The sequence below is a fragment of the Pristiophorus japonicus genome, chromosome 13, assembly GCF_044704955.1.
Source record: "Pristiophorus japonicus isolate sPriJap1 chromosome 13, sPriJap1.hap1, whole genome shotgun sequence".
Taxonomy (NCBI): Eukaryota; Metazoa; Chordata; class Chondrichthyes; family Pristiophoridae; genus Pristiophorus; species Pristiophorus japonicus.
The window spans coordinates 194,096,678-194,118,661 of NC_091989.1; the positions used below are offsets into that span (position 1 = coordinate 194,096,678).

A 21,984-nucleotide genomic window follows, 5' to 3' on the forward strand; every position below is an offset into this window, starting at 1 on the left:
ATCGCTCAATCAACATCACTAAAACAGATTACCTGGTCATCATCACATTGCTGTTTGTGGGAGCTTGCTGTGTGCAAATTAGCTTCAGCATTTCCTACATTATAACAGTGACCACACTTCAAAAAGTACTTCATTGGCTGTAAAGCGCTTTGGGACAGCCGGTGGTCGTGAAAGGCGCTATATAAATCCAAGTCTTTCTTTTATTTAACAAGTAGACTTTGCGGCCATCAATACAAAAAGAAAACCTGCCTGACCCTGCAACTGACCCCACTATTGATTTAACAAATTCACAGTGATTGCACCTGGTCATCATCATAGGCAGTCCCTCGAAGCGAGGATGACTTGCTTCCACGTCAAAAAGGGATGAGTTCACAGGTGTTTCAATGAAGGACCTAATATTCCAGATCCTGAACTACATCCTGAAGGGTGGAAGATGTCTGTGCGTGGATTTTTTTAACGTGGGGTGGCCGTTGCACACCAGCCACCACACGGGCTTGACAGAGCGAGGTCTTGGTCCAGTGGCAAGGGTTACCCAGGACGACTGGAGACCAGCTCTGCTGCACGGGCCGAGTGCGCTCACATATCGCAGTGTGGGCTGGGCCCGTGCTGCCCCTGGGCCCGTGCTGCCCCTGGGCCCCTGGCCCCGAACTCACGCCTCCCCTGGGCCCTGATCATGTCGCTCCATGGTCACTCGCTGCCCCTGCTGTACCTGCCCACGCTCCAATCCAGTCGCCCTCTTCACAGCCGGCGCTCTCCAACAGGCGCTGTACCTTGAAGTGGTGCGTTCCTTTGAAGGCCCTGACCTGCCGATGGTCCTTGCAGGTCGGGGCCACTGCGCTGAATGCCAGATTGCACCTGGTCATGCTCAAGGAACACACATGCATTCTGGTGCCAGTGTATCGTATTAGTATAACACTCCTGTCCGAGATCAGTCTATCGCACCTTCCCCGACAGTGTCACGGGAGATCGCGCAGTAACAGATGCCAATGTCACACTTTGTTGCAGATGTAAAACGCTGGGTCCTTTTGAGCTGCAAGGTCAATGGACAGGAACAGTATAATCTGCTCACTCCATGACCAAACTACAACTGAACTCGGAGTGCTCTCAGCCTCTGTTTTCCCAACAACAGATAGATTTTGTGACCTTAAACAGAATGAGCTCCACCTTATCAGAATAATATATTGTGCACACCATAGTCTAACATTCACTGTGCAAACAACATTGTGAAAAGTCCACCAATGCAATCTCAACATTATACGACTTTGGAGAAATGCAATGGGACTGTTGATAAAGGCACTGCTGGTACATTATTGAGCTCCCAGATTCAATACCCAATCTATGGTGATTATGCCAACCTCAATTGGCCTACAATACTCTGATACGGATGGTCCCTGATCCTCTCAGCTATCCTGCGATCTTCCCTGGCAGGTGTAGGTGAACATTGGGAGACAGCAGGATCAGGTACGGTTACAATATGTTCCTGTGTCAAATAGGCTGCCAACACTTCCGGATTGGCCTGGAGTCGCCGAGAATTGAAGATTAATCTCCAGGAACCTGCTTCAAGCAACCACCCAGGGAGAGAAATCATCGGGACGTGAAAAGAAATTGTATGTGCTTTTAAATGTTCTTCGAACACTTCCATTTATTCGTCGTAAAAATATTGGAGAAGGGAAAATTGGCTGTTCGACTGACAATCATCTAATGGGGTAAGAAAGGTTCTGTTGACTGTTCACGCTGCGAGAAGGCGAGGCGACACGAGGATGCAGGTGTCAGGCGACCAATGGCGACTGGTCATTGGTTGGGCTCACGGGAAGAGGAAGATACTGAACACCTTGGACCCCAGCAATAAGTCCGGAGAGGATGGGAAGGACACTGAAAGGTAGCAGGTATAACACCTTGGAATATTGAAAGGGTAATTCTGATTTCATTGTGAGGAACCTGAACTTTACGTCCCGGCTGCTCCAGAGCAGTTAATCTTCATGGACAACTGCGATGGTCAGGTACTGACGCAACCTCGGAGACACAAGTGTCCGCCCTAGTATTCAGGAAACACACGGAGGCTGACACAGCTGTAATTAAGGGCATTTGAATCCAGCTGTTTTGCTACAAAACATGTCAGGGAGAGAAAAGAAGAACTGCTTATTAGAATTACAGAGTCAAAAATACATACACGGTGACGGTCAAAGCAACAATGCAAAGAATTCTAATGAATGGCCACAGACACTAAATTCCTTAAGGTGTAACCAATACCTTGTCCAGCTAATATAATCTAGCAACTCAAATTCTAAGCACATTTTCAATTGATCTAAGGCATCAGCATCAGGCTCTCCACTTGCCTGGATGAGTGCAACTCCAACAACACTCAGGAAAGCTCGACACCATCCAGGACAAAGCAGCCGCTTGATTGGCCCCCCATCCCCCACCTTCAACATTCACTCCCTCCACCACCGGCGCCCCCTGGCTGCAGTGTGCACCATCTACAAGATGCACTGCAGCAACTCGCCAAGGCTTCTTCGGCAGCACCTCCCAAACCCGCAACCTCTAACAACTGGGAAGGACAAGGGCAGCAGGCGCATGGGAACACCACCACCTCCACGTTCCCCTCCCAGTCACACACCATCCCGACTTGGAAATATATCGGCCGTTCCTTCATCGTCGCTGGGTCACAATCCTGGAACTCCCTCCCTAACAGCACTGTGGGAGCACCTTCACCACACGGACTGCAGCGGTTCAAGAAGGCGGCTCACCACCACCTTCTCAAGGGGCAATTAGGGATGGGCAATAAATGCCGGCCTTGCCAGTGATTTGGTGGAGCAGGCTCGATGGGCCAAATGGCCTACTCCTGCTCCTAGTTCTTATGTTATGTCCACAACTTGAAAATTGATTTTTTTTTAATGGATATGGGATAATCCACCTGCTGTGTATACAGACACAGGATGGTCTATCTGATTTATAAATTATACAGCAACAGTTAATCCTGCTACAACTGTACAGGGTATTGGTGAGGTCACACCTGGAGTACTGCGTACAGTTTTGGTCTCCGTATTTAAAGGAAGGATATACTTGCATTGGAGGCAGTTCGGAGATGGTTCACGAGGTTGATCCCTGAGATGAGGGGATTGACTTATGACGATGGGTTGGGCCTGGACTTATTGGAGTTCAGAAAAATGAGAGGTGATCTTATTGAAACATACAAGATAATGAGGGGGCTCGACAAGGTGGATGCAGGGAGGATATTTCCACTCATGGGGAATCGAGAACTCGGGGACATAGTTTCAGAGTAAGGGGCCGCCCATTTAAAACTTAGATGAGGAGAAATTTCTTCTCTGAGGGTTGTAAATCTGTGAAATTCTCTGCCCCAGAGAGCTGTGAAGGCTGGGTCATTGAATATATTTAAGGTGGAGATAGACAGATTTTTGAACGATAAGAGAATAAGGGGTTATGGAGAGCGGGCAGGGAAGTGGAGCTGAGTCCATGATCAGATCAGCCATGATTGTATTAAATGGCGGAGCAGGCTCGAGGGGCCGAATGGCTGACTCCTGCTCCTATTTCTTATGTTCTTTTGTAAACGTGGCCTCACGAAGGGGAGTGAAGACAATCGGTTCCGCAATTTGTGGCATCTGCTGGTTCAAAAATACTGAAATCAGAACAAGTAGTTTGTTTGGGATTTGTTCATTTTCATTGGCAGCTTTCATTACCTCCAGAGAGTGACTAGAAATTGATTTTTTAATGTCTCAGATATCATAATAGCTAAACTCAGACCAATAATAATGGTCAACTTTACAACTATAATCCATGCTAGTGCTGAGGGAGCACTCCACTGTCGGAGAGGCAGTACTGAGGGAGCGCCGCACTGTCGGAGGGGCAGTACCGAGGGAGCGCCGCACTGTCGGAGGGGCAGTACCGAGGGAGCGCCGCACTGTCGGAGGGGCAGTACCGAGGGAGCGCCGCACTGTCGGAGGGGCAGTACCGAGGGAGCGCCGCACTGTCGGAGGGGCAGTACCGAGGGAGCGCCGCACTGTCGGAGGGGCAGTACTGAGGGAGTGCCGCACAGTCGGAGGGGCAGTATCGAGGGAGCGCTGCACAGTCGGAGGGGCAGTACTGAGGGAGTGCCGCACTTTTGGAGGGGCAGTACCGAGGGAGCGGCGTACTGTCGGAGAGGCAGTACTGAGGGAGCGCCGCACTGTCGGAGGGGCAGTACTGAGGGAGCGCCGCACTGTCGGAGGGGCAGTACTGAGGGAGCGCCGCACTGTCGGAGGGGCAGTACTGAGGGAGTGCTGCACAGTTGCAGGGGTCTTCTTTCAAATGAGATGTTAAACCAAGGTCCCGTCTACCCTCTCATGTAAAGATCCCATGGTACTATTTCAAAGAAGAGCAGGGGAGATCTCCCTGGTGTCCTGGCTGATATTTATCAATCAACCAATATCATTAAAAACAGATCATCTGGTCATTATCATACTGCTGTTTGTGGGAGTTTGCTGTGTGCAAATTGGCTGCCGCGTTTCCCACATTACATCACTGATTAAACTTTCTAACTGTTCCCATCTGTGAGCTCAGCAGCGACAATGGGGCCCGAGTGAATTCGCTCCACTGTTGTCGGCCCTGAACTAGCCTGCCTATCTCAGTCACCTGTTTCCCTTTGTGCCACCAGTCACTCCTGACATTGTCTACCCAGCGCTTCCTCATCTTCCTCAGCCTCCTGCTCCACGTTCCTCTGTGTGTTCGGCCGTGAAAGGGCGTCTGGCTCGTTCCAATCTTCAAACGTCCCCGAAACTATCGCAGTCTTCTTTCTTGGATCTTGTGTATAAGCGTTGGTTCTTGTCTGAGTCAGCTTCAAATTATTTCATTCCTGATCCTTTGCACCCGGGACACTCCCAGCAATCCTCTCAACCAATTTAACTAATCATAATTTATTGCTCCACAGACACCCGACACCTTTGAGAGGTGTGACACACTAGGACACACTCGGTACAACTCTTTTTGGGGAGAAAAGTAGACATTAAATCAAGTGCCCCCCGATCTGGGGGACACTCCAAACATTTTTCAAGGCCCTTTTTTGTGTGTTTTTTGGGGGGTTTTTTGTATTTTTTCTTTTGGTTTTTTTGGGCACTAAAATCATTTTTTTTTTTTAAGTGCCCCCTATAAAAGGGGAGGGGAACACTAAAAACCTGGCAATTAAAACAAATTAAACTTTAAAACATATAAAACCAAATTAAAATTTGGTTGCCGGGGGTGATGATGCACTCCAGTCCCTCCGGCGCCCACCTCTCGCGGAAGGCCGCGAGCGTCCCGGTGGACACCGCGTGCTCCATCTCTAAGGACACCCTGGCCCGGATGTAGGCGTGCACTCGGTACAAGACTTCAACCACACACACAGATGTTACGGTGATACTTAGAAGGCCATTCGACCCATCGTGGCTGTGCTGGCTATCCAATCAGTCGCACTCTCCCTACTCTTTCCCCGTAGCCCTGAAAATGGTTCCACTTCAACTATTTATCCAATTCCCCGTTTGAAAGTTAGTACTGGATCTGCTCCCACCGCCCTTTCAGGCAGCGCGTTCCCGATCACAATAACTCGCTGCGTAATTTTTTTTCCCCTCACGTCGTCTCTGGTACTTTTGCCAATGACCTTAAATAGTGTCCTACAGCCACTTGAAACAATTTCTCCTTATTTACTCTATCCAAGCCCTGTGAGATTTTGAACACTTCCATCTCCTTTGCTCGGAGTTTCTCTAGTTGTTCAGATGAACACTTACAAGGAGAACAATAACGTGTTTCTTTTTGTTGGTAATTTGGGGATCTGAACTCATTCCTCGCTGAGTGATTGAAGGTGTCGCTCTCCGTCTCCTACATTTAAAAACCATGGACGATTCACAAGGAAAGGTGTTCGGTGTGATAGGCAGTTACTGCCATCACGGTCACATGCGTCAGTTCTCAGTTAACGTCTGCACAATAAATCCGCCAATAGTATTTTTTCACCAAAATTACTGTTTTCGCTTCGCTCCTGCCAGTCGGCCGGAAATTCAACCGTTAATTTGCGCAGCGGTAAAAGTCATCATTGCACAAGGATCCGCGGCACAAACCGCGATGCTCGCCAACTTTAGTCTGAGGCCGATAGCGCTGCCGGAGGGGCCTTGGGTGGGGGGGGGGGGGGGGGAGAAACACCCCAAAAAAATTCACAAAACATTCACAAGACACTTATCTATTGAATCGCTGAAAAAAAAATTACAAATAAAAACTTTTTTTTGCGGTTCTTCATACTTACCACAGGTTTTACCATCGGTATTCTGAGCGCAGAATACGGATGTGGAGAGAGCCAAATTATTTTGGTGAAAACGCTATTTTGGGTCTTGCACGGCAGGGCTCCCCTCTCCCTCCCCGGCGGTACGGGGAAAGCGCCACCGCGAGACGTCACCAAATTTCCCGCCGACCGGGTTTTCGCCAAAATAGCACCAAAAATCCCGGTCGCATAAATCGCCGAATTTCTAGCCCGCTCAGTAGGCAGTATTACTGCGCTCACACTCCCATTGTGTCCCCAAGAGAGAGTGTGTGAAAGACTTGCCATTATATAGCGCTCTTCACAACCGCAGGACATCCCAAAGCGCTCCACTTTTGAAGTGTGGCCGCTGTTGTAATGTGGGGGGTTATAAGCATTATCACTGCTCCCTCGCATGTCAGCTTGGCTCAGTGGGTAACGCTCTCCTCTCCCGAGTCAGGAAGGTGCACTGCGGCTGGGGAGGGTGGGTGCTGGGGGGGTTGGGGGCTGGGGGTGGGTGGGGGGCACGGCTTCTCGTCAATGTGTACTTGTTTCAGGTTTTTCTCCCAGTTGTTGTTTCACTGATACCAACCCCGAAAGCCGACTCCTCCGCTGCCGGTTATTCTAACCATAATCCGATGAACAAAGGCAGTTAGTTGCTGCTGGGAGTTGCTGCCTGGGGCTCGGAGCCTTGAGCTGGGAGTGCTGCATCAACTCACTATGATTCACAAACATGCAGTTTTACAGCATATTTCCTGCACCACTCTGAAAGGCCTTCCTAGGCAGAGAGGATTATTGGGTGTAGGTGTCTCCCCATGTCTCATGGCACAAAATCCCCAGATACAGTTCCACAGGCACTCACTCTCACTGGGGTACAGTCCCACTCATACTGACTCTCACTGGGGTATGGGTCCCACACACACTGACTCTCACTGGGGTATGGGTCCCACACACACTGACACTCACTGGAGTATGGGTCCCACACACACTGACTCTCACTGGGGTACAGTCCCACACACACTGACTCTCACTGGGGTACAGTCCCACACACACTGACTCTCACTGGAGTATGGGTCCCACACACACTGACTCTCACTGGAGTATGGGTCCCACACACACTGACTCTCACTGGAGTATGGGTCCCACACACACTGACTCTCACTGGGGTACAGTCCCACACACACTGACTCTCACTGGGGTATGGACCCACACACACTGACTCTGACTGAGATATGGGTCCCACACACACTGACTCTCACTGGGGTATGGGTCCCACACACACTCACTCTCACTGGGGTACAGTCCCACACACACTGACTCTCACTAGGGTATGGACCCACACACACTGACTCTCACTGGGGTACGGGTCCCATACACACTGGCTCTCACTGGGATACGGGTCCCACACACACTGGCTCTCACTTGGGTATGGGTCCCACACACACTGGCTCTCACTTGGGTATGGGTCCCACACACACTGGCTCTCACTGGGGTACGGGTCCCACACACACTGGCTCTCACTGGGGTACGGGTCCAAAAGATGCTGACTCTCACTGGGGTACAGTTCCTGAAGGTGCTGACTCTCACTGGGGTACAGTCCCAGAAGGTGCTGACTCTCACTGGGGTACAGTTCCTGAAGGTGCTTACTCTCCCTGGGGTACAGTTCCTGAAGGTGCTGACTCTCCCTGGGGTACAATTCCTGAAGGTGCTGACTCTCTTGGGTACAGTCCCTGAAGGTGCTGACTCTCACTGGGGTACAGTTCCACAGGCACTGACTCTCACTGGGGTACAGTTCCACAGGCACTGACTCTCACTGGGGTACAGTTCCACAGGCACTGACTCTCACTGGGGTACTGATTCACGGACACTGACTCCCATGCGTTCTGGAAACCCTTCAGTATCTCACCCAAGAGGACATTCTGCACAGGGCCGATATTATTAATGTGTGGTTCCACCTAGGAGCAGGTATCAGGAAACTGGTTCCCTCCAGCCAGGTCCCCGGTTCCCTCCAGCCAGGTCCCCACCCTTTCCATAGCCCCCGACAAGATCACGAACATCATTCTATGTGATAGGAGCGATTGTAACCGTGGTGCACTATCTTCCTTGAACTCTCCGCAGCATTTAACAGTCAACCACACCACCCTCCTCGCCCAGCTCAGTGGGGCTGCCCAAACACACGAGCCCAGAATGTGATTGTGGGCGGACTATTCCACCGCAGTGGTGCAATCCTGACCACACCCGGTGTTCGGGCACACGTACTTTCCGCTCATTTGTGATTCACAAACGCCCCTTCCTGAACCCGACGGCAAGGGAGAGGCTGGGACAGGGATTGGGAAACACTGGAGCTAATGGACGGACTACTGATTGCCGCGACCCAGATTTACATGGCAGACCGGAAGCACTCAAAGCAGGAAACTGCTGGCTCAGCACTCTGTGGGAGCAGCAGTGGGTCACCCACATCCTTCAGGAGAGACACATACTGACGCAACGTGTTCGGGCCAATATTGATCCCGTAACCAATAGGTTATCTTGTCATTATCATATTGCTGGTTGTGGGAGCTTGCTATGCACAAATTGCTGCCGCGTTTCCTACATTACAACCGTGACTACACTTAAAGAAAGGTAACTTCGATGGTATGAGACGTGAATTGGCTAGAATAGACTGGCGAGTGATATTCGTTGACGGTGGATAGGCAATGGCAGACATTTAAAGATCACATGGATGAACTTCAACAATTATACATCCCTGTCTGGCATAAAAATAAAACGGGGAAGGTGGCTCAACCGTGGCTAACAAGGGAAATTAAGGATAGTGTTAAATCCAAGGAAGACGCATATAAATTGGCCAGAAAAAGCAGCAAACCTGAGGACTGGAAGAAATTTAGAATTCAGCAGAGGAGGACAAAGGGTTTAATTAAGAGGGGGAAAATAGAGTATGAGAGGAAGCTTGCAGGGAACATAAAAACTGACTGTAAAAGCTTGTACAGATATGTGAAGAGAAAAAGATTAGTGAAGACAAATGTAGGTCCCTTACAGTCAGAATCAGGCAAATTTATAATGGGGAACAAAGAAATGGCAGACCAATTGAACAAATACTTTAGTTTTGTCTTCACTAAGGAAGACACAAATAACCTTCCGGAAATACTAGGGGACTGAGGGTCTAGCGAGAAGGAGGAACTGAAGGAAATCCTTATTAGTCAGCAAATTGCGTTTGGAAAATTGATGGGATTGAAGGCCAATAAATCCCCAGGGCCTGATAGTCTGCATCCCAGATAGTTAAGGAAGTGGCCCTAGAAATAATGGACACATTGGTGATCATTTTCCAACATTCTATAGACTCTGGATCAGTTCCTATGGACTGGAGGGTAAATAATGTAACACCACTTTTTAAAAAAGGAGGGAGAGAGAAAACAGGGAATTATAGACCGGTCAGCCTGACATCAGTGGTGGGGAAAATGTTGGAATCAATGATTAAAGATGTAATAGCAGCGCATTTGGAAAGCAGTGACAGGATCGGTCCAAGTCAGCATGGATTTATGAAAGGGAAATCATGCTTGACAAATGTTCTATAATTTTTTGAGGATGTAACTAGTAGAGTGGACAAGGGGGAGCCGGTGGTTGTGATGTATTTAGACTTTGAAAAGGCTTTTGACAAGGTCCCACACAAGAGATTAGTGTGAAAAATGAAAGCACATGATATTGGGGGTAATGTATAGATGTGGATAGAGAACTGGTTGGCAAACAGGGAGCAAAGAGTAGGAATAAACAGGTCCTTTTCAGAATGGCAGGCAGTGACTAGTGGGGTACAGCAAGGTTCAGTGCTAGGACCCCAGCTATTTACAATATACATTCATGATTTAGTTGAAGGAATTGAATGTAATATCTCCAAGTTTGCAGATGACATTAAGCTGGGTGGCGGTGTGAGCTGTGAGAAGGATGCTAAGAGGCTGCAGGGTGACTTGGACAGGTGCTTGGGCAAATACATGGCAAATGCAGTATAATGTAGATAAATGAGAGGTTATCCACTTTGGTGGCAAAAACAGGAAGGCAGATTATTATCTGAATGGTGACAGATTAGTAAAAGGGGAGGTGCAACGAGACCTGGGTGTCATGGTACATCAGTCATTGAAAGTTGGCATGCAGGTACAGCAGGCGGTGAAGAAGGCAAATGGTATGTTGGCCTTCATAGTGAGAGGATTTGAGTATAGGAGCAGAGAGGTCTTACTACTGTTGTACAGGGCCTTGGTGAGACCTCACCTGGAATATTGTGTACAGTTTTGGTCTCCTAATCTGAGGAAGGACATTCTTGCTATTGAGGGAGTGCAGCAAAGGTTCACCAGACTGATTCCTGGGATGACAGGACTGACATATGAAGAAAGACTGGATCGACTAGGCTTATATTCAATGGAATTTAGAAGAATGAGAGGGGATCTCACAGAAACATATAAAATTCTGACGGGTTTAGACAGGTTAGAGGCAGGAAGAATGTTCCCAATGTTGGGGAAGTCCAGAACCAGGGGTCACAGTCTAAGGATAAGGGGTAAGCCATTTAGGACCGAGATGAGGAGAAACTTCTTCACCCAGAGAGTGGTGAACCTGTGGAATTCTCTACCACAGAAAGTTGTTGAGGCCAGTTTGTTGGATATATTCAAAAGGGAGTTAGATGTGGCCCTTACGGCTAAAGGGATCAAGGAGTATGGAGAGAAAGCAGGAATGGGGTACTGAAATGCATGATCAGCCATGATCTTATTGAATGGTTGGTGCAGGCTCGAAGGGCCGAATGGCCTACTCCTGCACCTATTTTCTATGTTTCTAAAACGACTATATGGCTGCAAGATGTTTTGGAATGTCCCGAGGTCGTGAAAGACATTAAAATGGAAAAACATTCAACTCTTCACCCACCTCGCAGAAACTTCGTCCTAAAAAACCAGCTCTTGACTCAAGGCAAGAATGTAATAAATCAGCAAAGGAGTACTCAGACAGCAATATAATATTAAACTAAACGTTTCAAAGAGAATACAGCCCACTAGATGCTTGTGCTACTAGCAGGTCGGTCGAATCGATTTTTTATATATTAAGCTGTTTCCAAATACAGAATACCTTTTATTGCATTACCGCCCCTCCCCCAACCCCGCCCCTCCCCCAACCCCGCCCCCCCCCAAAACCCCCGCCAACCCCCCCCCACTGCCCCACCCCAAAACTCCCCCGCCGACCCCCCCCCCCACCGACCCCCCCAAAACTCCCCGCCGACCCCCCCCCCCACCGACCCCCCCAAAACTCCCCGCCGACCCCCCCCCCCACCGACCCCCCCAAAACTCCCCGCCGACCCCCCCCCCCACCGACCCCCCCAAAACTCCCCGCCGACCCCCCCCCCCACCGACCCCCCCAAAACTCCCCGCCGACCCCCCCCCCCACCGACCCCCCCAAAACTCCCCGCCGACCCCCCCCCCCACCGACCCCCCCAAAACTCCCCGCCGACCCCCCCCCCCACCGACCCCCCCAAAACTCCCCGCCGACCCCCCCCCCCCACCGACCCCCCCAAAACTCCCCGCCGACCCCCCCCCCCACCGACCCCCCCAAAACTCCCCGCCGACCCCCCCCCCCACCCAAACCCTGCCCTCTGGAAGTACAAAAATATCCCAGTGACTTACTCCCAATGATATTGAATGTACAGCTCAGAAACAGGCCATTCAGCCTAACCGCTCCGTGTTCCACACCAGCCCCTCCCACCCGTCTTCATCTCGCCCCATTACCATATCCCTCGATTCCTTTCTCCCTCATGTGCTTATCTAACTTCCCTTTAAATGCATCGATACAATTTACCTGAACCACTCTATGTGGTAGCAAGTTCCACCGTCCAACTACTCTCAGGTTTCTCCTGAATTTCCGATTGGATTTAATAGTGACTATCTTACAGTGATGGTCACTGGTTTTGGTCTCCCCTACAAGTGGAGACATCTTCTCTACGTCTACCAATCAAATGCCTTCATCATTTTAAGTGAGCCCATTCAGTGCTATGGACTACAGCTCAGCAGGTAACTGTATCACAGGCTGTGGTACGGAGCTGCACAGGCCTGGTCCCTACACAATTCAATCCCTGGTCTGTGCTGAGTTAGCTGGTCTCCGCCAGTTCAGCGCTCCGGCTGCGACTGTTGGTCTCAGTGGAGAGAGATCACTGAGTGACATCAAACACTCCCAGGGCAGGTACAGCACGGGTTAGATACAGAGTAAAGCTCCCTCTACACTGTCCCATCAAACACTCCCAGGGCACGTACAGCACGGGTTAGATACAGAGTAAAGCTCCCTCTACACTGTCCCATCAAACACTCCCAGGGCAGGTACAGGGGGTTAGATACAGAGTAAAGCTCCCTCTACACTGTCCCATCAAACACTCCCAGGGCAGGTATAGCAAGGGAAGTAAGATGTGGAGACTTAGAAGAGTTTTAGTATACTTGACACTCAAAATTTCCACCCAACACAGAGCAGCGAGCAACACACCTAACAGAATGTTGAGCTACACGGCCAAAATAGTAGATTACAAGTCAGAGGAAGTCACACTCAAACTGTACAGAGAGCTGGTCAGTCTCACTTTGAGCACTGTGTCCAGTTCTGGTCAGACCCACCCTGAGCACTGTGTCCAGTTCTGGTCAGACCCACCTTTGGTACGTATCTGGTTCTGTTCACTGGACTGGAGGACTGCTAATGTGGTACCCTTGTTTAGGAAGGGAGAAAGGGATAGGCCGAGTAATTACAGGCCTATCAGCCTAACCTCAGTGGTGGGAAAACTATTGGAAAAAATCCTGAATGACAGGATAAATCTACATTTAGAAAGGGACAGTCAACACGGATTTGTTAAGGGAAGATCGAGTTTGACTAACCTGATTGAATTTTTTGAGGAGGTAACCAGGAGGGTCGATGAGGATAGTGCGTACGATGTAGTATATATGGATTTTAGCAAAGTTTTTGATAAGGTCCCACATGATAGACTGGTCATGAAGGTTAAAGCCCATGGGATGCAGGGCAAAGTGGCAAGTTGGATCTAACATTGGCTTGGAGGTAGGAAGCAAAGGGTAACGATTGATGGATGTTTTTGTGACTGGAAGGATGTTTCCAGTGGGGTTCCGCAGGGCTCAGTGCTGGGTCCCTTGCTTTTTGTGGTATATATCAATGATCTAGATTTGAATATAGGGATTATGATTAAGAAGTTTGCAGGGGACACTAAAATTGGCTGTGTGGTTGGGCAGAACAGTGACAAATGGAATTTAATTTGGAGAAGTGTGAGGTAATGCATATGGGGAGGGCTAATAAGGAAAGGGTATACACATTAAACGGTAGGCAACTTAAAAGTGCAGATGAACAAACGGACTTTGGAGTGCTTGTCCCAGAATCCTGAAAGTAGCCGGCCAGGTGGATGAGTTGGTTAAGAAGGCATACGGAATGCTTACCTTTATTGGCCGAGGCATAGAATACAAGAGCAGGGAAAATATGCTTAAATTCTATAATACTCTGGTTAGGCACCAGCTGGAGTACTGCGTGCAGTTCTGGTCGTCGTATTATAGGAAGGACATGATTGCACTAGAGAGAGTGCAGAAGAGATTTACTAGGATGCTGCCTGGAATGGAGAATCTTAGCTATGAGGACAGATTGGATAGACTGGGTTTGTTCTCATTGGAACAGAGGAGGTTGAGAGGAGATCTCATGAAGTAGATAACATTTTGAGGGGCCTGGATATAGTGGATAGCAAGGGCATATTTCTCTTGGTGGAGGGGTCAATTACGAGGGGGCATAGTTTTAAGGTGGTTGGTGGAAGGTTTAGAGGGGATTTGAGGGGAGGTTTCATCACCCAGAGGGTGGTGGGTGTCTGGAACTCGTTGCCTCGAAGGGTGGTGGATGCAGAAACCCTCACCACATTTAAAAGGTGCTTGGATGGGCACTTAAAGTGCAGTAACCTGCAGGGTTACGGACCTAGAGCTGGTAAGTGGGATGAGACTGGATAACATAGAAATATAGGCCCCAAGTTTCCACACGCGACGAAAAAGGCGCACCTCAGAGCTGGACGCCTGTTTTTCGCGCCGAAAAAAAAGTGCGGTATTCTCGAGCTCCTTGGAGCTCGATGTCTGCTTGGTGCGGCGCACAGGGGGCGGAGCCTACCACTCGCGCCGATTTTGTAAGTAGGAGGGGGCGGGTACAATTGAAATGAGGCTTCTTGGTGCCGGCAACCCTACGCGTGCGCGTTGGAGCGTTCGCGCAGTCTGAAGTAAACATTGGCACTCGGCCATTTTTAAAAGTGCTGCAGAAAAAGTGAAGATTTGTTTCTTGAACCCCTGCAAAGGCTTGTATTTTAATTTTCTTGATATTTCTGTGTGTGAGGGAGTGCTTTTAGCAGCACTGCTGAATAAATCACCTGCTGAAATCAGTGAGTTCAGCTTTTCACTGCTAAACTTGCAGAACCGGTGCCTGCAAATTAAGGACTGTGTGTTTGGAGAAATAAAAGTGCCAATTCAACTTTGCAATGGATCAACTTCCGCCAAGAACAAAGAATTTCTTGTATGAGAAAGCAAACCATTGCATAATATGTGGTGCACCCATTCTGCAAATTTAAATATAAAGATGTCGATGTGGCTGCCTCTCCCTGTCCAAATGGCCTCAGTCAGTCCCCCTCACAGCTCGAAGGCTGCTGCTGTTCTTTCTTCGGCTCCCGGCCAGCCACTACACCGCTGCAATCCCATGGCCGAATGGCCTCACGTCCGCTCCTGATTCTTCGGCTGCCTTCGAGCCACTGACGCCGCCCCATAAGCGTGGCCGAACGGCCTAAAGAATTTTAAATCTGCAGCTGCGTGTGTCCTGTGTTCATTCTTTGGCTCCCGGCCAGCCACTGACGCCGCTGCAATCCCATGGCCGAATGGCCTCAAGTCCGTCCGGGTGCTGCATCTTCGCGGGGAATGAAGGCCTGCCTCAAGCACCGCAGCTCAGCTCGAAGGCTGCTTGCTGCCTGCCGTCGAGACGAGACACTGACGCCATACCGCTGCCTGAAACACTTTCACACAGGTAGGAACATGGTTTATTTAATCTTTTCTTTGCTTATAAATTTTTATTCAGGTTGGATTTATTTGTATAATATTTGTATAAGTATAACTAAGGATTGATTGTAGAATTTAATGACTTCCCTTCCCCCCCCTCCCCCCCACCTCGTTCCCGACGCCTAATTTGTAACCTGCGTCTGATTTTTTAAAGTGTAGACAAGGTTTGTCCAAGCGTACAAAAATCTTCACTTACTCCATTCTAAGTTAGTTTGGAGTAAGTTTTCACTCACGAAACTCTTGAAATCAGGCGTTAGTGGCCGGACACGCCCCCTTTTGAAAAAAAAATTCAGTTCCAAAGTGAAACTGTTCTACCTGACTAGAACTGGAGGAAACTAAATGTGGAGAATTCCGATTTCTAAGATACTCCGTTCTACACCAGTTGCTCCTAAAAATCAGGAGCAAATCATGTGGAAACTTGGGGCCATAGAAACATATAAAATAGGTGCCGGAGTAGGCAATTCAGCCCTTTGAGCCTGCACCACCACTCAATAGGATCATGGCTGATCATGTAACTTCAGTACCCCATTCCTGCTTTCTCTCCATACCCCTTGATCCCTTCAGCCGTAAGGGCCACATCTAACTCCCTTTTGAATATACCTAACGAACTGGCCTCAACAACTTTCTGTGATAGAGAATTCCACAGGTTCACAATTCTCAATGAAGAAGTTTCTCCTCATCTCAATCCTAAATGGCTTACCCCTTATCCTTAGACTGTGACCCCTGGTTCTGGACTTCCCCAACAACGGGAACATTCTTCCTGCATCTAACCTGTCCAATCCCGTCAGAATTTTATATGTTTCTATGAGATCACCTCTCATTCTCCTAAATTCCAATGAATATAAGCCTAGTCGATCCAGTCTTTCTTCATATGTCAGTCCTGCCATCCTGGGAATCAGTCTGGTGAACCTTAAGCTGCACTCCCTCAATAGCAAGAATGTCTTTCCTCAGATTAAGAGACCAAAACTGTACACAATATTCAAGATGTGGCCTCACCAAGGCCCTGTACAACTGCAGCAAGACCTCCCTACTCCCATACTCAAATCCCCTAGCTATGAAGGCCAACATGCCATTTACCTTCTTCACCGCCTGCTGTACCTGCATGCCAACTTTCAATAACTTAAGGTACCATGATACCCAGGTCTCGTTGCACCTCCCCTTTTCCTAATCTGTCACCATTCAGATAATATTCTGCCTCCCTGTTTTTGCCATAAAGTGGATAACCTCACATTTATCCACATTATACTGCATCTGCCATGCATTTGCCCACTCACCTAACCTGTCCAAGTCATTCTGCAGCCTCATAGCATCCTCCTCGCAGCTCACACCGCCACCCAGCTTAATGTCAACTGCAAACTTGGACATATTACACTCAATTCCTTCGTCTAAATCATTTATGTATATTGTAAATAGCTGGAGTCCCAGCACTGAACCCTGCGGCACCCCACTAGTCACTGCCTGCCATTCTGAAAAGGACCAGTTTATCCCAGCTCTCTGCTTCCTGTCTGCCAACCAGTTCTCTATCCACGTCAGTACATTATCCCCAATACCATGTGCTTTAATTTTGCACCCTATTCTCTGTGTGGGACCTTGTCAAAAACCTTTTGAAAGTCCAAATACACCACATCCACTGGTTCTCCCTTGTCCACTTTACGAGTTACATCCTCAAAAAATTCTAGAAGATTTGTCAAGCATGATTTCCCTTTCATAAATCCATGCTGACTTGGACCGATCCTGTCACTGCTTTCCAAATGCGCTGCTATTACGTCTTTAATAATTTATTCCAACATTTTCCCCACTACTGATGTCAGGCTAACCAGTCTATAACTCCCCGTTTTCTCTCTCCCTCCTTTTTTTAAAAAGTGGGGTTACATTAGCTACCCTCCAATCCATCGGAACTGATCCAGAGTCTCTAGAATGTTGGAAAATGGCCACCAGTGCATCCACTATTTCGAGGGCCACTTCCTTAAGTACTCTGGGATGCAGACTATCAGGCCCTGGGGATTTATCAGCCTTCATTCCCATCAATTTCCCTAACACAATTTCCTGACTAATAAGGATTTCCTTCAGTTCCTCCTTCTCGCTAGACCTTTGTTCCTATTATAAATTCACCTGATTCTGACTGCAAGGGACCTACATTTGTCTTCACTAATAATTTTCTCTTCACATACCTATAGAAGCTTTTGCAGTCAGTTTTTATGTTCCCTGCAAGCTTACTCTCATACTCTATTTTCCCCCTCCTAATTAAACCCTTTGTCCTCCTCTGCTGAATTACAAAATTCTCCCAGTCCTCAGGTCTGCTGCTTTTTCTGGCCAATTTATATACCTCTTCCTTGGATTTAACACTATTCTTAATTTCCCTGTTAGCCATGGTTGAGCCCCCTTCCCCGTTTTATTTTTACTCCAGAGAGGGATGTAAAATTGTTGAAGTTCATCCATGTGATCTTTAAATGTTTGCCATTGCCTATCCACCGTCAACCCTTTAAGTATCATTTGCCAGTCTATCCTAGCCAATTCACGCCTCATATCATCGAAGTTACCTTTCTTTAAGTTCAGGACCCTAGTCTCTGAATTAACTGTGTCACTCTCCATCTTAATAAAGAATTCTACCATATTATGGTCATTCTTCCCCGAGGGGCCTCGCACAACAAGATTGCTAATTAGTCCTTTCTCATTACACATCATCCAGTCTAGGATGGCCAACTCTCTAGTTGGTTCCTCGACATATTGGTCTCGAAAACCATCTCTAATACACTCCAGGAAATCCTCCTCCATTGTATTGCTACCAGTTTGGTTAGCCAAATCAATATGTAGATTAAAGTCAACCATGATAACTACTGTAACCTCTTGTTGGCTGGTGCAGATACAATAGTAAGCACTGCAGGGAATCGAATACGGCCAGGGTGATCTCCTGGACTGGTTTCGATCACCTGGATGGGTCGGAGAGGAATTTTCCCAGATTTTTTTCCCCCAATTAGCCTGGGTTTTTTTGTGTGTTTTTTGGCGTCTCCCAGGAGATCACATGACTCCGGTTGGAGTGGAGTGTAGAATGATGTGGTGCAGGGGGTGTCGCAGTTGTGTGGGGCGGACTGGTTGGGCTGGGTGCTCTTTATCTTTCCGCCATTGTTCATAGGTTTATATAGGGCTGCTGACCGAGGGCCGTGTGGCTCTTTGTCGGCCAGTGCCGACACGATGGGCCGAAATGGCCTCCTTCTGCTCTGTAAATTTCTATATTTCTAAAAGTGTTGGTGGCAAAAATGGGCTAATGACTTGTGTCACTGACGGCTGCTTAATAACGAACTCCTGGTAACATTCTGAGCGTGAAGCAGTTGGGTTGAAAGAGGCACCATTTATTCCACAGCCTCAGCTCTTGCCTATAACATTGGATAGACCAATAGACAGTAGATAGAGGGTAGACAATGGATAGATAGTCAAAATGAGGTACAGACAGCGAGATAGATAGATCGACAGGCAGATATACAACAAGTACATGGATAATCTGATAAATAACCTGGTAAACACTTAACCTGATACGTAACCTGACAGATCATCTAATAAACAGAGCTCAAATAATCTGATCGCCAAGCAATCTGATATGACAGACAGGTGGTCTAATTCAATAGATAATCTGACAAATAATAAAGAAAAACTTGTATTTCTATAGCGCCTTTCATGGCCTCAAGGAGTCCCAAAACGCTTTACAGCCAATGAGATACTTTTGAAGTGTAGTCACTGTTGTAATGTAGGAAACGCGGCAGCCAATGTGTGCATAGCTAGATCCTGCAAATAGCAATGTGATAAAGACCAAATATTTTTTTTTTTGTGATGTTGAGGGAGGGATAAATATTGGCCAGAACACCAATTAGAACTGCCCTGCTCTTCTTAAAAAATAATGTCATGGAATCTTTTATGGCCACTGAGAGAGCAGAAGGGAGAGACAACTCTTTTTGAGTAAACAAAATCAACATTAAATCAAGTGCCCCCCCCCCCCCGATCTGGGGGACACTACAAACATTTCACAAGGCCCTTTTTTTTTTTGTTTTTTTGGGGTTTTTTTTTGTATTTTTGTAGGTTTTTTTTGTGCTCTAAAACCATAATTGAAGGGAGAGACAACTCTTTTTAGAGACAAAATAAAACATTTAAATCAAGTACCCCCCAATCTGGGGGGCCACGCCAAACATTTTCCAATGCCTTTTTTTTTTGTTTGTTTTTTTGGGGGTATTAAAATCGTGAATTTTCCAAGTGCCCCCTATAAAAGGGGAGGGGGAGGGGAGAGACAATCCCCAGATACAGTTTCACAGGTGCTGACTCAGTTTAACGTCTCATCTGAAAGACGGCACCTCCGACAGTCCCTCAGTAGTGCACTGGAGTGTCAGCCTAGAGTTTTGTGCTCAAGTCTCTGGAGTGGGACTTGAACCCACAGCCTTCTGACTCAGGAGCAAGAATGCTGCAGCTGACACACTAATAGATACCTGTAATATAACAAATAATCTAATAGATAATTAAACAGGATTTACAGCACAGAAACAGGCTAATCGGCCCAACAGATCCAGGTCGGTGTTTATGCTCCACACGAGCTTTCTCCCACCTTATCAACATATCCTTCTATTCCTTTCTCCCTCGTGTTTATCCAGCTTCCCTGTAAATACATCTCTGCTGTTCACCTCAACCACTCCCTGTGGCAACGAGTTCCACATTCTCACCACTCCCTCCCTGGGTAAAGAGGTTGCTCCTGAATTCCCGACTGGATTTATTTTCTCATATTTATGTCCCTAGTTTTGGTGTCCCTCGCAAGGGGAAACATCTTCTCTACGTCACCCTATCAATGCCTTTCATAATTTTAAAGACCTCTATCAGGTCATCCCTCAGCCTTCTCTATTCGAGAGAAGAGAGACCCAGCCTGTTTAATATTTCCTGATGGTATAACCTCTCCGTTCCGTTGCCATTCTAATAAATAATTTTTGTACCTTCTCTAGTGCCTCTAGATCCTTTTAATAATAGGACGATCAGAACTGTTCACATTACACCGTGTGGTCTAACCAAGGTTCTATGCACGTTTAACATCTCTGCTTTACAATTCTATCCCTCCTGAAATGAACGCCAGGGCGGTTTTTTAAAATTATTATCACTAAAAATAACGACCCGGTTAATTTGATAGATAGGTAAAAACAGATTCCATTTGGTTTACAAGTTGACTGTCACAATCTCTGTTGGAAACTTTTGAGCATATTGGTCGTTGTTCCTGCACCGAGTCCCACGGCCAGGGACATGGACCGGTTCTGATAAACGGCGGAGCGACTGGAATCAGCTCACACCCCGTTTGGGGAATTCGATTGCCCCAATAATTGTTCTTGTTGTAGTGCAATCTTTCCAGTTTGCTTGTGCATGCTTTGTGAACTTGTTTTAACTTCTCCCGGAGCCACGTCCATTCATTCCAACTTTAAACAAAGCCCAACTTCAAACAATGCCCACACCAAACTTTTCTCTGGCCCCCTCCAAGCTCACACCCAAAGCTTGTGCCCGGGACCATCGGGCCAGCAATATGTTCACACAGCGCAAAACAACAGCACAGTAATAAACTCAGCTTTGCAAAACAATAAGACACAAGCAGGCTGTGTTTAAAAGATGAGAGTTTCCAGGAAGGGTTTCAGCGGCTCGCCCTGCTTCCTCTCCCCGGGCTCCTGCGCTCTGATCTGGGCGTGGGAGCTGCTGTGACCCCCCGGAGCAACAGAAACCAAATCACACAGCAACTGGGCACCGAGTACCCGGAGAGAGCGTGGACCGGGCAAGGAAGGAACGGCGCTCGGTACCGGAGGGGGCGGCAGCGGGGACCGGGGGCTCGATACCGGAGGGGACAGCCAGAGTCGGTACGGGGAGCAGAGCCGGAGCTGGGGGCAGAGTCGGGGGGTGTAGTGGGAACCGGAGCCCGGGGGGGAGGGGGGTAAGCCGCAGGGAGCCGGTACCGGGGGGGGGGGGGGGGGGGCGGGGAGAGCCGGTACCAGGAGGCGGAGGGAGCCGGGGCGGTAGAGCTGGAGCTGGTACCGGGGGCGGTAGAGTTGGAGTCGGTACCGGGGGCGGTAGAGTTGGAGTCGGTACCGGGGGCGGTAGAGCTGGAACTGGAGCCGGTACCGGGGGCGGTAGAGCTGGAGCTGGAGCCGGTACCGGGGGCGGTAGAGCTGGAGCTGGAGCCGGTACCGGGGGCGGTAGAGTTGGAGTCGGTACCGGGGGCGGTAGAGCTGGAGCTGGAGTCGGTACCGGGGGCGGTAGAGCTGGAACTGGAGCTGGAGCCGGTACCGGGGGCGGTAGAGCTGGAACTGGAGTCGGTACCGGGGGCGGTAGAGCTGGAGCTGGAGCTGGAGCCGGTACCGGGGGCGGTAGAGCTGGAGCTGGAGCCGGTACCGGGGGCGGGAGGGAGCCGGGGCGGTAGAGTTGGAGCCGGTACCGGGGGCGGTAGAGCTGGAGCTGGAGCCGGTACCGGGGGGGGGGGAGGTGACCGGGGGGGGGTGACCGGAGTTAGAACCGGTACCCGGAGAGGAGAAGGGGGAGGCGGAGCCGGAGCCGGAGCCGGTACCAGGGGGCGAGCCGGAATTGGAGCCGGTACCGGGGACTCCAACACTCCCAAAGTATCAAGAGCCTGGACGCTGCAAG

At 48.9% G+C, this 21,984-nt stretch overlaps 1 protein-coding gene across 3 annotated transcripts in view; it reads right to left on the reverse strand.

Annotated features, from left to right (window-relative positions):
* The window catches only part of LOC139279012 (BTB/POZ domain-containing protein kctd15), a 38,942-nt gene that overhangs the window by 16,791 nt on the left and 167 nt on the right, over positions 1 to 21,984 (reverse strand). The window lies entirely within an intron of this gene.